The 13,423-nt window shown below is 40.9% G+C and overlaps 1 pseudogene; it reads right to left on the minus strand.

The window, feature by feature from the left end:
* LOC140952494 (uncharacterized) overlaps window positions 1–13,423 on the minus strand; it is a 51,302-nt pseudogene that overhangs the window by 1,423 nt on the left and 36,456 nt on the right.

A 13,423-nucleotide genomic window follows, 5' to 3' on the forward strand; every position in this document is an offset into this window, starting at 1 on the left:
GACGAAAAACACAGCACACAATCGCACATGTTTTGATTTGTTTTGGTTAGAAAACCCCGCTTACATAAATCATTTAAATCACCGCATACATTATCAGACCACATTCGATAACAACCAATCAGCGTTAAGTCAAACAATGCGCACTGTGTGTCAGCCTATCGCAGCGTGTTCCCAAGATCTTGGGAACCCAGCAGGACGCTGGAACACAATTAACGACATCGTTACGCAGACGTCCCTTTTCCGCGTGCATAAAGGAAATAGGAGACGTCTGCACGCAAGCAAATAGCAGAAAGAGTGAACCGTAATTGAATTGAGTATGAGAGGAGATGGTTTAGCGATGCTGTGGAATTAAGTGGGAACCTGCATTGTTTCTTTATCAACAAGAAAATGAAAAAGAACATGTAATTACCTGACGGACATCCCAAGAGTTCCATCCTCATAGAAATATGGCCATGCCATGTCTTAGGATGCACCCGAATGTAGCGTGCATTTATGGAAGTGTGCAAAACGTTTAAAACCACGGTGTTGCGGTCCGTGTTCCCATCTAAGACCTGGCGCGTGAAAATATAGTATTAAGGTTAAACTAGTAAGTGAGCTGTTGAGGCTAACAGTGTTGGTGGATATTTAATGTGGGACTGAGGTTTAGAGTCATTTTGAAGTAGTTGAGTCGATATTGAATTAGTTAATTGCTTGATTCTCTTTCGCTACGATGTTTAATGGTTTCTATACCTTGCCGTTCTGATAAGGTTTAAAGTTGGTGCCGTCGATGCTGTAGGTGATAGTGAAGGTCTTAACCCATTGATCGTAGTCTTGTCGTCCCTGGATCTTTATTGCTGTCACTTCGGTTTTGGCTCTAAGATCTACTTGTAGCCACTGATGAACGTCATTGGTACGGGCTGACCATGCGCCAGTCTTACCTCCTCCAGCCTTGAAATTGAGTCTGCCATTGGAGGCGCCGTATGCAGCGTTGTAGTTGGTTGAAGCTGTGATCTGGCCATCGGCTATTTTTCCGCTCTCCATCCCGAGAGGGTCTGAACATGCTATGCGCAGAGAACAAATGATTTCAATGGACTATGGTGCAAGTTTAAAATAGAGATAAGTGTGTTAAGGATATGATTTAATAGTAGGGGTAGCGCTAAATGTGTTAGTGCGTTAGAAAGAGAGGTGATTTTGGACTGTAATTTACCTGCTTAGTTACATATGTCTATGGCCTATTTTCTAAAATACGATGTAGGGGAATGTAAGGTAAACAGAGCCTTTGAGACAATGTTGTTTAGACAAGTTATTGGCGGTTGCCAAAACGTTGTTTGTTATATTATATTTAGGCTTTTAAGTAATTCTCTTTTGATTTTTGCAGCCCATTTATTAACTGTTTGTTTCAGTACGATAAGGCCGTTTTCTATTAAATTGGTACCATGAGTATAAAACAGCTTGTTTGGGTCTCTGATTGTCTAATAGCAGAAAGAGTGAACCGTAATTGAATTGAGTATGAGAGGAGATGGTTTAGCGATGCTGTGGAATTAAGTAGGAACCTGTAATGTTTCTTTATCAACAAGAAAATGAAAAAGAACATGTAATTACCTGACGGACATCCCAAGAGTTCCATCCTCATAGAAATATGGCCATGCCACGTCTTAGGATGCACCCGAATGTAGCGTGCATTTATGGAAGTGTGCAAAACGTTCAAAACCACGGTGTTGCGGTCCGTGTTCCCATCTAAGACCTGGCGCGTGAAAATATAGCATTAAGGTTAAACTAGTAAGTGAGCTGTTGAGGCTAACAGTGTTGGAGGATACTTAATGTGGGACTGAGGTTTAGAGTCATTTTGAAGTAGTTGAGTCGATATTGAATTAGTTAATTGCTTGATTTTCTTTCGCTACGATGTTTAATGGTTTCCATACCTTTCCGTTCTGATAAGGTTTAAAGTTGGTGCCGTCGTTGCTGTAGGTGATAGTGAAGGTCTTAACCCATTGATCGTAGTCTTGTCGTCCCTGGATCTTTATTGCTGTCACTTCGGTTTTGGCTCTAAGATCTACTTGTAGCCACTGATGAACGTCATTGGTACGGGCTGACCATGCGCCAGTCTTACCTCCTCCAGCCTTGAAATTGAGTCTGCCATTGGAGGCGCCGTATGCAGCGTTGTAGTTGGTTGAAGCTGTGATCTGGCCATCGGCTATTTTTCCGCTCTCCATCCCGAGAGGGTCTGAACATGCTATGGGCAGAGAACAAATGATTTCAATGGTCTATGGTGCAAGTTTAAAACAGAGATGAGTGTGTTAAGGATATGATTTAATAGTAGGGGTAGCGCTAAATGTGTTAGTGCGTTAGAAAGAGAGGTGATTTTGGACTGTAATTTACCTGCCTAGTTACATACGTCTGTGGCCTATTTTCTAAAATACTATGTACGGGAATGTAAGGTAAACAGAGCCTTTGAGACAATGTTGTATAGACAACTTATTGGCGGTTGCCAAAACGTTGTTTGTTATATTGTATTTAGGCTTTTAAGTAATTCTCTTTTGATTTTCGCAGCCCATTTATTAACTGTTTGTTACAGTATGATAAGGCCGTTTTCTATTAAATTGGTACCATAAGTATAAAACAGCTTGTTTGGGTCTCTGATTTTCTAATAGCAGATTGCCTGCGTGCAGACGTCTCCTATTTCCTTTGTTGCACGCGGAAAAGGGACGTCTGCGTAACGCCGTCGCTAATCGTGTTCCAGCGTCCCGCTGGCAGGGTATTCTATTTCGCATAAATTGTGAAATAATATCCGGTTTGAAATAAGAGTTGACAGGCCAAACAAAACATCATAAGCTCGTGATACGGGCGGAACGTGACCTTGAGAGTCTGCTTGAACAGAGGTTTTTCTTCTTTTCTCTCTCGCGCGAAGATTACTAGCACTACACAGTGCATGTAGCATTCTAACCTTTGACTGAGTAAATCTCATTTTTGCCGCGCTAAGTCTTACATTTAGAGGTCATGAAGCAGGTTTGTTACATGCATACTGAGTAATCATTTCCTGTGGTTTATGCTTCTGTGGGTGTTCCCGATAGGATTTGATTTCAGATGCAGTTGTAAAGTGTTTAAATTTTCTTGACCTCTGTTTGTTACGGCTAAATAAAGATTTTAGTTTCTTTGGCTGGCTTTCTCCGAAATGCCTGCCTGGTGCGAAGTCCACGCCGCTTTTGTAGTTTTCTCAGACACTGTTTACAAATATGATGTGATTTGTTATGCACAATAAATTGTAAAGAAATAATTTCCCCGTACACGTTCAATTTTCCGCGTCCCCGCACAAGATTACGATCGCTCTGCTTTTCGATCGACGAAAAACACAGCACACAATCGCACATGGTTTGATTTGTTTTGGTTAGAAAACCCCGCTTACATAAATCATTTAAATCACCGCATACATTATCAGACCACATTCGATAACAACCAATCAGCGTTAAGTCAAACAATGCGCACTGTGTGTCAGCCTATCGCAGCGTGTTCCCAAGATCTTGGGAACCCAGCAGGACGCTGAAACACAATTAACGACGGCGTTACGCAGACGTCCCTTTTCCGCGTGCATAAAGGAAATAGGAGACGTCTGCACGCAGGCAAATAGCAGAAAGAGTGAACCGTAATTGAATTGAGTATGAGAGGAGATGGTTTAGCGATGCTGTGGAATTAAGTGGGAACCTGCATTGTTTCTTTATCAACAAGAAAATGAAAAAGAACATGTAATTACCTGACGGACATCCCAAGAGTTCCATCCTCATAGAAATATGGCCATGCCATGTCTTAGGATGCACCCGAATGTAGCGTGCATTTATGGAAGTGTGCAAAACGTTTAAAACCACGGTGTTGCGGTCCGTGTTCCCATCTAAGACCTGGCGCGTGATAATATAGTATTGAGGTTAAACTAGTAAGTGGGCTGTTTAGGCTAACAGTGTTGGTGGATATTTAATGTAGGACTGAGGTTTAGAGTCATTTTGAATTAGTTTAGTCGATATTGAATTAGTTAATTGCTTGATTTTCTTTCGCTGCGATGTTCAATGGTTTCCATACCTTGCCGTTCTGATAAGGTTTAAAGTTGGTGCCGTCGTTGCTGTAGGTGATAGTGAAGGTCTTAACCCATTGATCGTAGTCTTGTCGTCCCTGGATCTTTATTGCTGTCACTTCGGTTTTGGCTCTAAGATCTACTTGTAGCCACTGATGAACGTCATTGGTACGGGCTGACCATGCGCCAGTCTTACCTCCTCCAGCCTTGAAATTGAGTCTGCCATTGGAGGCGCCGTATGCAGCGTTGTAGTTGGTTGAAGCTGTTATCTGGCCATCGGCTATTTTTCCGCTCTCCATCCCGAGAGGGCCGGAACATGCTTTGCACAGAGAACAAATGATTTTAAGGGACTAAAGTGCTAGTTTAAAATGAAATTTTTCTAGAGGATGAGAGTGTTAAGGATACGATATCACAGAATGTTACTGTCGAAAGTGGTAGACCTTTTCTGGCTCAGCGGGAACTGTCTTACCACGTTACAAAGAATGGTGATTTTGGACGGTAATTATCCCTGCGTACTTGCATATCTTTGTTTCGTATTTTTTTTGCAACTCGATTTTGGGAAATTTAAGCTAAAGACACCGCTTGTAACAATGTCGTTTAGACAACTTATTGTTGATAAAGCGTTGTTTGTAAAATTGCATTTGTTTAAAAATAGATCCTTTTTGATTTTCGCTGCCTACGTATTTCCTATGCATGATCGTTAGTTTAAAGCCACAAGGCGTCATTCTATAAAATTGATTACATAATTGTAGAAGAAATTGTTTGGGCCTGTGACTATGTAATAATAAGAGGAGTGAACTGCCGTTGAAAGACTATGCGAGTAAATTGTCTACCACTGTGGTAAAAGTAAGTGGGAAGTTGTTTGTTAATTAAGAAGAAAACGAAAAAGATTGTCAGTACCTGACGGACATCCCAATAGTTCCATCCTCATAGAAATATGGCCATGCCACGTCTTAGGATGCACCCGAATGTAGCGTGCATCTATGGAAGGGTGCAAAACGTTCAAAACCACGGTGTTGCGGTCCGTGTTTCCATTGAAGACCTGGATCAGCTAAATGAAGTGTTAAGGTTAAACTAGTTAGGTACTTGTGGGCCTGAGGTTTTGAGAGAATTTCATGTTACCGAGTCGAGATTGAATTAGTTAATTGCCTGACTTTGTTTTGCAACGATTTTCATTTTTTCCATACCCTGCTCTTGTGATAAAATGTATAGGTGGTTCCGTCGCTGCTGTAGGAGATAGTAAAGCTCGTAACCCATTGATCCGCGTCTTGTCGTCCCTGGATCTGTATTCCTGTCACCTCGGTTTTAGCTGCAAGATCCACTTGTAGCCACTGATTAACGTCATTGGTGCGGGCGGACCATGCGCCAGTCTTCCCCCCTCCAGCCTTGAAATTGAGTCTGCCATTGGTGGCGCCGTGTGCAGAGTTGAATTCGGTTGAAGCTTTGATCTGGCCATCAGTTATTTTTCTGCTCTCCATCCCGAGAGGGCCGAAACATGCTATGCACAGAGAAGACATTATTATTTCAAGGGACAATAGTGGAAGTTTTAAGCTAATTCTCTTTTAGCGGATGCATGTGTTGAGTATATGTGGTACTGTCCAGTGTCGAAAGAATTAGCCCTTTTTTCTTGCTGAGCAAGGATGTTTTACAGGGTTATAATGATAGCTGTGTTTTGGACTCGAATTTGGGTGCCTACTTGTATATGTTTGCGGCGTATTTTTCATATCACGGTGTAGGGAAATCACGGAAATTAAAGACGCTACTTGTGACACAGTTCAGTTTTGTTGCTGAAGGGTTGTTTGTAAAATCGCATTAGTTTGTAAGTAGCTCCCTTTTAATTTTCGAAGCCCCGATCGTTTGTGAGTGCGATAAGGTAAAGGGCATAACGGCTTTTGCTACGAAATTGATTGCACTCGGCTGTTTGAATTGTCCAAGACCATTAAGACCGAACTGTAGTTGAATGAGTGTGCGAGGAGATAGTTTTGCGCTTTTGTTGATTAAGTGGAAACCTGTTTGTATTAAAGTTTGTTACTAGTTATAATTATTCTAATTAGAGTAGACTTTTTTTTTGACTTTTCTCTGCGTGCAGTTGTTGAAAGTTTATTGTTTAAAAAATAGTTCCGCTTTCAGTCTTGGCCATAGCCTGTTCCAGGCTCTCAGATAAATAATAGGCATGACGCGTTAAAACAAAAAATGAGTGCGTGATCTGAGGTGTTTGCGCTTTCTCAATTTCGCGGACCCGACTGTCTCGGAGCCTGAAACAGGCTAGCTGAGCCATATGAATATGGAACCTCGATGGTGACAAAAACTCCTTATGACGAAGTCGTCGATCGGTGTAACGAACGATACTTTATGCTCCAGTAAAAAAGAACGACAACGTTGATAACGATACCTTATTATAGTGACAAATTTGGCCGGTGCCTTAGCCCTTCGTTATATCGAGGCTCGTGAGTTTCTTAATCCTTTAAGCCCCAAGGTCCACATACAAATTCTCCAGGCTGATCTCTGTACATTTCTTTAGAAATAGTCGAGAGAATTTGGTTTAAGATCAAATCTTTCTCCCTTTGGTAGTCAATTTATTAATTCTCATAACGTTAACTCTTGATGCTTTGCTGATGTTGTTAGGAGAAAATTGATGTTGGTCACTCTTGGGCCCTAAAGTGTTAACATGCGTCGACCTCTTGTTGGTGACCATCTGCCATCGTTGTGATTACTTTTCCGATCCGCGTGGCCATATTTTGTTTTACCCTGATGGGATAATTTTATGCAACAAAAATCGATGAATTGAAAACGGTGTAGATTTCAGTCATGAAAAATGGTAGTTTCGCAAATCCACCTCTAGGTTTCGAAACAAAAGAAACCAGCCTTATAAGTGCTGGAACTCGGTCAGGAATGCTGGAACAGCATAGCAAACTCCGAAAACAAGACTTTAGTAAACTTAAGAATCCCAATAAAACTATACATTCACTTTTAAGGACCACGGAGAAGGTGACCATGCGATTTGCCAACTAACTGCATGGCTTGCAGCATTTTCCACAAAAACTAGCACAGTTATTTTATGATTTGTAAAATTTGGTCTGTGTGAACCACAGATCAGTATAGTAATTGAACGCCGATAGCTTTAACTATCATTTTAGCATACTGCAACTGGTTTCAGCAGGTCAGATTAATTCTGGCTGTGAACTTCTGTAATGGAAAAATCATACACTGCAGAAGTGAACTACATTTGACTTACGTTTGACGGACGAAAAGGAGCAAAAAAATGGAAGGAAAAACAGCAGTCTTGTTAAACTCATTTTCACTACCGGACCGTGTCTCCTTGAGAAGCGGAATTTATATACCTTAACAGGAAACGTGTCAAGTTTTATACGTGCTGTTTCTCAACGGTATGATATTAAAAAGGATTAGTTTGGTATAGATTGGAACTAATGATATCACTGTTCTTGACCAAAGTACTTCAAAGTTGATTTGGAAAGCACGTACCATGCGTGCGGGTTACGGTTTCACAAACCGACTGGTAGAAAATCTCTTCCATAAAACGCTCAACCATCTGATTTGACCTTGCAGAAGGATAACTCAGTAAAAGGTCATGTGTCATGATCAGCAGAAGAGACTTGAAAAAGTAGGAAAAAATAAATGCATCACCTTCAATGAAATGCTATATTGTTTAAAAGCTTCTCAAACGGAAGTATGCAAAACGTTTGATTATCAAGTCGGATTTCCGGTTATAATAAGTGGTAAATATCATTTGTAGGCTACGTCTGGATGCAAAAAGTGGCCCCTTGAACAGTGGCGATTTTGGCGAAATTCGTGAATTTGGTGAAAGTGGCAATTTTTGGAAAAAATTGCAAATTTCGCACAAACAGTGAAAAATCGCCAAAGGGCTGGCAATATCCATAATGTGGCAAATATTCAAACTGGATCCCAAAAGTGGCCACCCACAAATTAGATAACTAAAGAGATCCCAATAACTGTGAGGCAAAATTTGTCAAAAAAAAATTCAAATAAATTAGATAACTAATATCATACGAGGCTCCTTTAAGTGCGAGGCAATATTTATCAAATACAACTGAATCAAATATATCGTATCCATTAAGCTTATGTATTTGTGCCATGTACACCACAGGTTAAGTAAACACTTTTTTATTATTTCCTCTTGTATGGTTTATTCCTTTCTTAATTCTTACAAAAAGGAGAAATATTTGTTCGTTCATGCCAACCACAGCAATCTTACGCCCCACGGCTAGTCCACTAATTACTCGAGAAGACAACCTCCAAGCCCTTGAAATGATAATAATTCCTTGCCATGGACACTCTAACTTTGGAGGTTCAATGTAGACCCAAACAACTCTAAATGCCGAAATTCTCTCAACATTGGTTCCATCAAATTGTTAGGCAGCCTTAAATCAAAACCGACTGCGAAATTCATGGTTGCTGGCTAAAAGATGCTTTCAGAAATGACCAGTATGTGCCCTTCATTCTAGACTGCAAAACAGTCCGTATTTTTGCGTATTCAAGTACGCGCGAGCAGTCAATTAAAAGGTCTGGAACGAGGCTGAAAACAGGCTCGCGCGCTTTGCTCGCGTAGGACTCTTACGCCAATCTTACGCCATTTCGAATGAAATCAGTTCTGAGTTCACTCCGCTAAAAGACCAGAGTGTATTATTTATTGGAGAGAGTTTTTGTATTCAATCGTCTCAATATTTGATGGCATTTATGTGCACTAGCGAATGTTCTTAATTCGATACACATGCACGGCAACCTGAAGAAGAAACACAACCATTTTGCTTACCTTTTGGCAGCCTTAACATCAGGTTTAAAGTAGGACGTAGGCCAGTAGCTGATATGTAGACAGGCATATTAAAACACGAACACACAAAAGTGTTTTCTATAAAGGATCGCAGCGAAACGACTATAAAAGACAAAGCGGTGAGCGGTGCTTGACTCAACTGTGTCATTTTCTCACTACGTGTATCTTTTACAAGGTATTCACAGCAGAACGTTTTGCTTACACACCCAAACAAATTTCCGTTTTTACAGGCAAAAGGTGTTATTTCTACAGCCCGCGTGGGGTGATTTTCACGCGTACTTACTTGCTTCGCTCGCTCTAATATCCATATAAAAAATTACAGTGCGATTGCCAGGAGAAAAAATATACCTTTTTATCCAACCAGAACCGGCATGAATTCTTCATATTTTCAGCTAGCGAGGCGCTCATTCAGATTTCCCAGCCAACTAATTTGCCAAGGTTTTTTTTTTCAGCTAGCTCAAATTCTGCCTGAAGAGCGGGTATTTTGTCGAGCGGCTCCGTTCCGAGCGGCTCCGCGCGTGAAAATCACCCCACGCGAGAAAAGAATGAGGGACCCTCATTTTTCTCTCTCCCCGCCGCGTGTCGCCTTTTCTCGCGTGGGGTGATTTTCACGCGCGCTCGCGTTTCGCTCGCTCTACTATCCCTGAGGAAAAATGGGGGACTACTCGTAGTCTAGAATTTGGCACAAATGGCGAAAAATCACCAGGCCGCCTTGTGAGTGGCGCTTGTGCCGAAAATGTCGCTTTTGGCCAAATTCGTGAATGTGGTGAAAATGGGAATTTTTGGCAAAAATTGCAAATTTCGCACAAACAGCGAAAGATCGCCAGAGGGCTGGCAATATCCAAAATGTGGCAAATATTCAAATTGGATCCCAAAAGTGGCCCCCTTCAAATTAGATAACTAAAGAGATCTCTATATATAACTGTGAGGCAACATTTGTCAAAAAAATTTTCACATAAATTAGATAACTACTATCATACGAGGCCCCTTTAACTCTGAGGCAATATTTATAAAATACAACTGAATCAAATATATCGTTTCGGTTAAGCTTATGTATTTGTGCAATGTATACTACAGGTTAAGTAAACATTTTCTTATTATTTCCTCTTGTATGGTTTATTCCTTTCTTACAAAAAGGAGAAATATTTGTTCGTTTAAGCCAACCAAAGCAATCTTATGCCCCACGGCTAGTCCACTAATTACTCGAGAAGACAACCTCCAAGTCCTTGAAGTGATAATAATTCCTTGCCATGGACACTCTAACTTTGGAGGTTCAAGGTAGACCTAAACAACTCTAAATGCCGTAATTCTCTTAACATTTGTTCCATCAATTTGTGAGGCAGCCTTAAATCAAAACCGACTGCGAAATTCATTGTTGCTGGCTAAAAGACGCTTTCAGAAATGACCAGTATGTGCCCTTCATTCTTTTTTTGTTCTCCTCTTAAGGGCAACGGTTCCCACAGGTAGCCCAAGCTCGAAATGTGAGCATTGGCGAGCATCGACATTGTTGCGTAACACTCGAAATATAAGGCTTTGTATGGGGAAAAATGCTATCGTTCTGTAACCTAAGAAAATGAAATTATTTTAATAAAAAACAGCTTACTTACATAAAAATTCATATAGGTATAGTAGATCCCAAAGTTTATATTGTTCTGTTTCCCCTTAACATTGATTGCCACTGTTCAAAACATCTTCTATTTGCCTACTACTTAAAACACCAGTTTAACTAAAATCAGTTCATTTATAACGAGAACTCCGAAATTCATCCATTTCGGCCCATAGTTTCCTCCATAGGCTCCTACAACTACAGCTTGGCTAAATACTTAAGTAATCTCCTCCAACCTCATATTCCGTCCACATTCATTGCTTCAGATTCCTTCACTTTTGTGAAGGAAATCAATGATCTATCTTTGCACGGGATGTTTATGGTCTCCTTCGATGTTGAAAGCCTGTTCACCAACATCCCTCTAGATGATTGTATCGACCTTGCCGTCAAATATATTACTGAGGGTAATCCAGGGTTGAAACTTAGTAAAAATGAGCTCAAAAGGCTGTTTGAGTTTGCTACCAAGGAAACTCACTTCCTGTTCAAAGGTAACTTCTATGATCAGGTGGATGGTGTAGCCATGGGGTCCCCCCTTGCCCCTGTTCTCGCCAATCTCTTTATGGGTCACCATGAGAATATATGGTTGGATCAATACGGGGATTCAGAGGTATTATTCTATCGTCGCTACGTAGACGATACATTTTGCCTTTTCCACTCTGAACGGGATGCAACCCTTTTCTTCAATTACATCAACAATCAACACCCCAATATACGCTTTACAATGGAGCGGGAAACTGACCATGTTCTACCTTTCCTAGATGTTCTAATCAACAACACTGACCCACACCAAAGTGCAACCACCGTTTACCGGAAAAAGACTTTCACAGGTCTGCTCACTAGTTATCTGAGTTTTTGCCCCTTTACCTACAAATTGGGGTTAATCAAAACCTTGATTCATAGAACTTTTAAGATAAACAACACTTGGATGGGGTTCCATACTGACCTTCAAAAATTGTCTGTCATTCTGCGGAGGAATCTCTTCCCTGAAAACCTTATCAACAAATATATTTCTAAATATATTCAGACAGCAGTCAAGGGAGGGAAAACACAGCCCTATTCAGGAGTCGAGCCCCAGGAAACGCCTAAGTTCTTCTTCAAAATCCCTTACGTTGGGCACTTCTCAGTCACGGCACAGAGGAGTATACGCAAACTTGCTAACCGGTTATGTAAACCTATTGATTGAAGGTTAGTCTTTACTACTTTCAAAGTCAGGAATCTTTTTAATGTGAAAGATGCTGTCCCTGAGGGGCTACGCACGCGTGTGGTCTATAAATTTTCGTGTGCAAGTTGTGATGCTTGTTATGTTGGTGAAACCAGCCGACACTTCTCCACACGAGTGCGCGAGCACTTACTTTCAGACAGGTCTTCGAACGTTTTTAAACATCTGCAGGGTTCAGAGTTTTGTAGAGCATCCTGCACACCGGATTGCTTCGAGATCCTGGACTCTGCAGCCACTAAGTACCAAGTGAAGCTTAAGGAATCCATGTTTATAAAATGGGAGAAGCCCGATCTCAACCAGCAGGTGAAACACATTAACCTGACTCTCTCCCTGTAAAGAACTAAGCGTCACTCATTTAACTTTGTTTTAGTACGCAATATTGACAACGCAATGTAACGAACTTTGTAAGATCGCGCGCGCTTTAAATTCAACGGCGATTTCAAAATATGTAACACTGAAGATGACGGATGTACCGTCGAAACATGTCTGGAAAATTAAAGAAAGTTGTTATGTTTATACGACTAACTCCGAAATTACTCTTATAATGCTTTACTTTTTGTATCTTACATTATAAATTACTTTTACATTAAAGATATTACGAATTCTAAATAGATGTATATTGCCATTTCCTATGGGAGTTTCGCAGTGGCGGTTCCAGACCTCCAGATTAGGGGGGGAGGGGGGGGGGGTCATCCACACCTGGAAATACGAGAGGGGGCCCAGAATAAACAAGGAAGCTTTCAAATGGTACCCCTTAATCTACAGAAGTTACCATTATGACTTTGTCTTCAATACCACCAACATATTTAACCTTAAAGGCACTTCTTGTTGGTTTACCGCAAAAGTCCAAGAATCAATCATCGAGTATCCGTTTTGGAATGAATAGTCATTTACCATATTACAAGCATTCCCTCTCTGCAAGGCTTATATGCTCGGATTCGGTCAGGTTCGTAAAGGTTCTTAATTTTTCAGCTCACAGACCCCACTCTTAAAAACATGAAGACTTGGGGCTGTGGCTAGTGTGGCGAGCAAACTGTTCCACTGCTTTATAGTTCTAGGTAAAAAGTTGTATTGAAGGTAGGTTTTCTTTTCGTAGGGAATTCTAAAGGATTTGGCGTGACTATTTCTAGAGTGTTTCGTAAGTGGTATAAGTTCTTTAGAAAGATCAACTTCAACTAGGTTATTTACAATTTTGTATAACATAATTAATCTTTGGTCTGCTCTTCGCTGCTTGAGACTACGCCAGCCAGGCTCATCAAGCATGATAGTGACACTTGCTTCACGTCTGTGGTCGTTGCAAGCAAAGCGGGGCAGCTCTTCTCTGTACCATCTCAATTTTATTTTGGTTCTCTTGGGTGAAAGGATCCCATATAGTAGACGCATGCTCGATTTGTGGTGGAACAAGAGTCTTGTATGCATTAGCTTTGATGTGTTTCTGGTGAATTTGTAGGTTTCGTCTGGGAAAACCTGTGGATGAATTAGCTTTCTTAACTATAGAGCATATATGTTCGTTCCAAGACAGCTTATGGTGTACAGTGACGCCAAGATATCTAACTGCATCTTTTTCCTTAAGGATCTAGTTGTGTAGGATGTAATCATGGGTGAGGGGGTTCCTGTTCCGTGTGACTCGTAGCACATTACACTTGTACGGGTGGAAAGACATCTGTAATCTATTTTCCCATTCTTCAAGAAGTTTGAGATCTTTTTGTAAGATGGCAGCATCGTTTTCGTTAGTCACAGCCATATACA

Source organism: Porites lutea, chromosome 11, assembly GCF_958299795.1.
Source record: "Porites lutea chromosome 11, jaPorLute2.1, whole genome shotgun sequence".
Lineage (NCBI taxonomy): Eukaryota > Metazoa > Cnidaria > Anthozoa > Scleractinia > Poritidae > Porites > Porites lutea.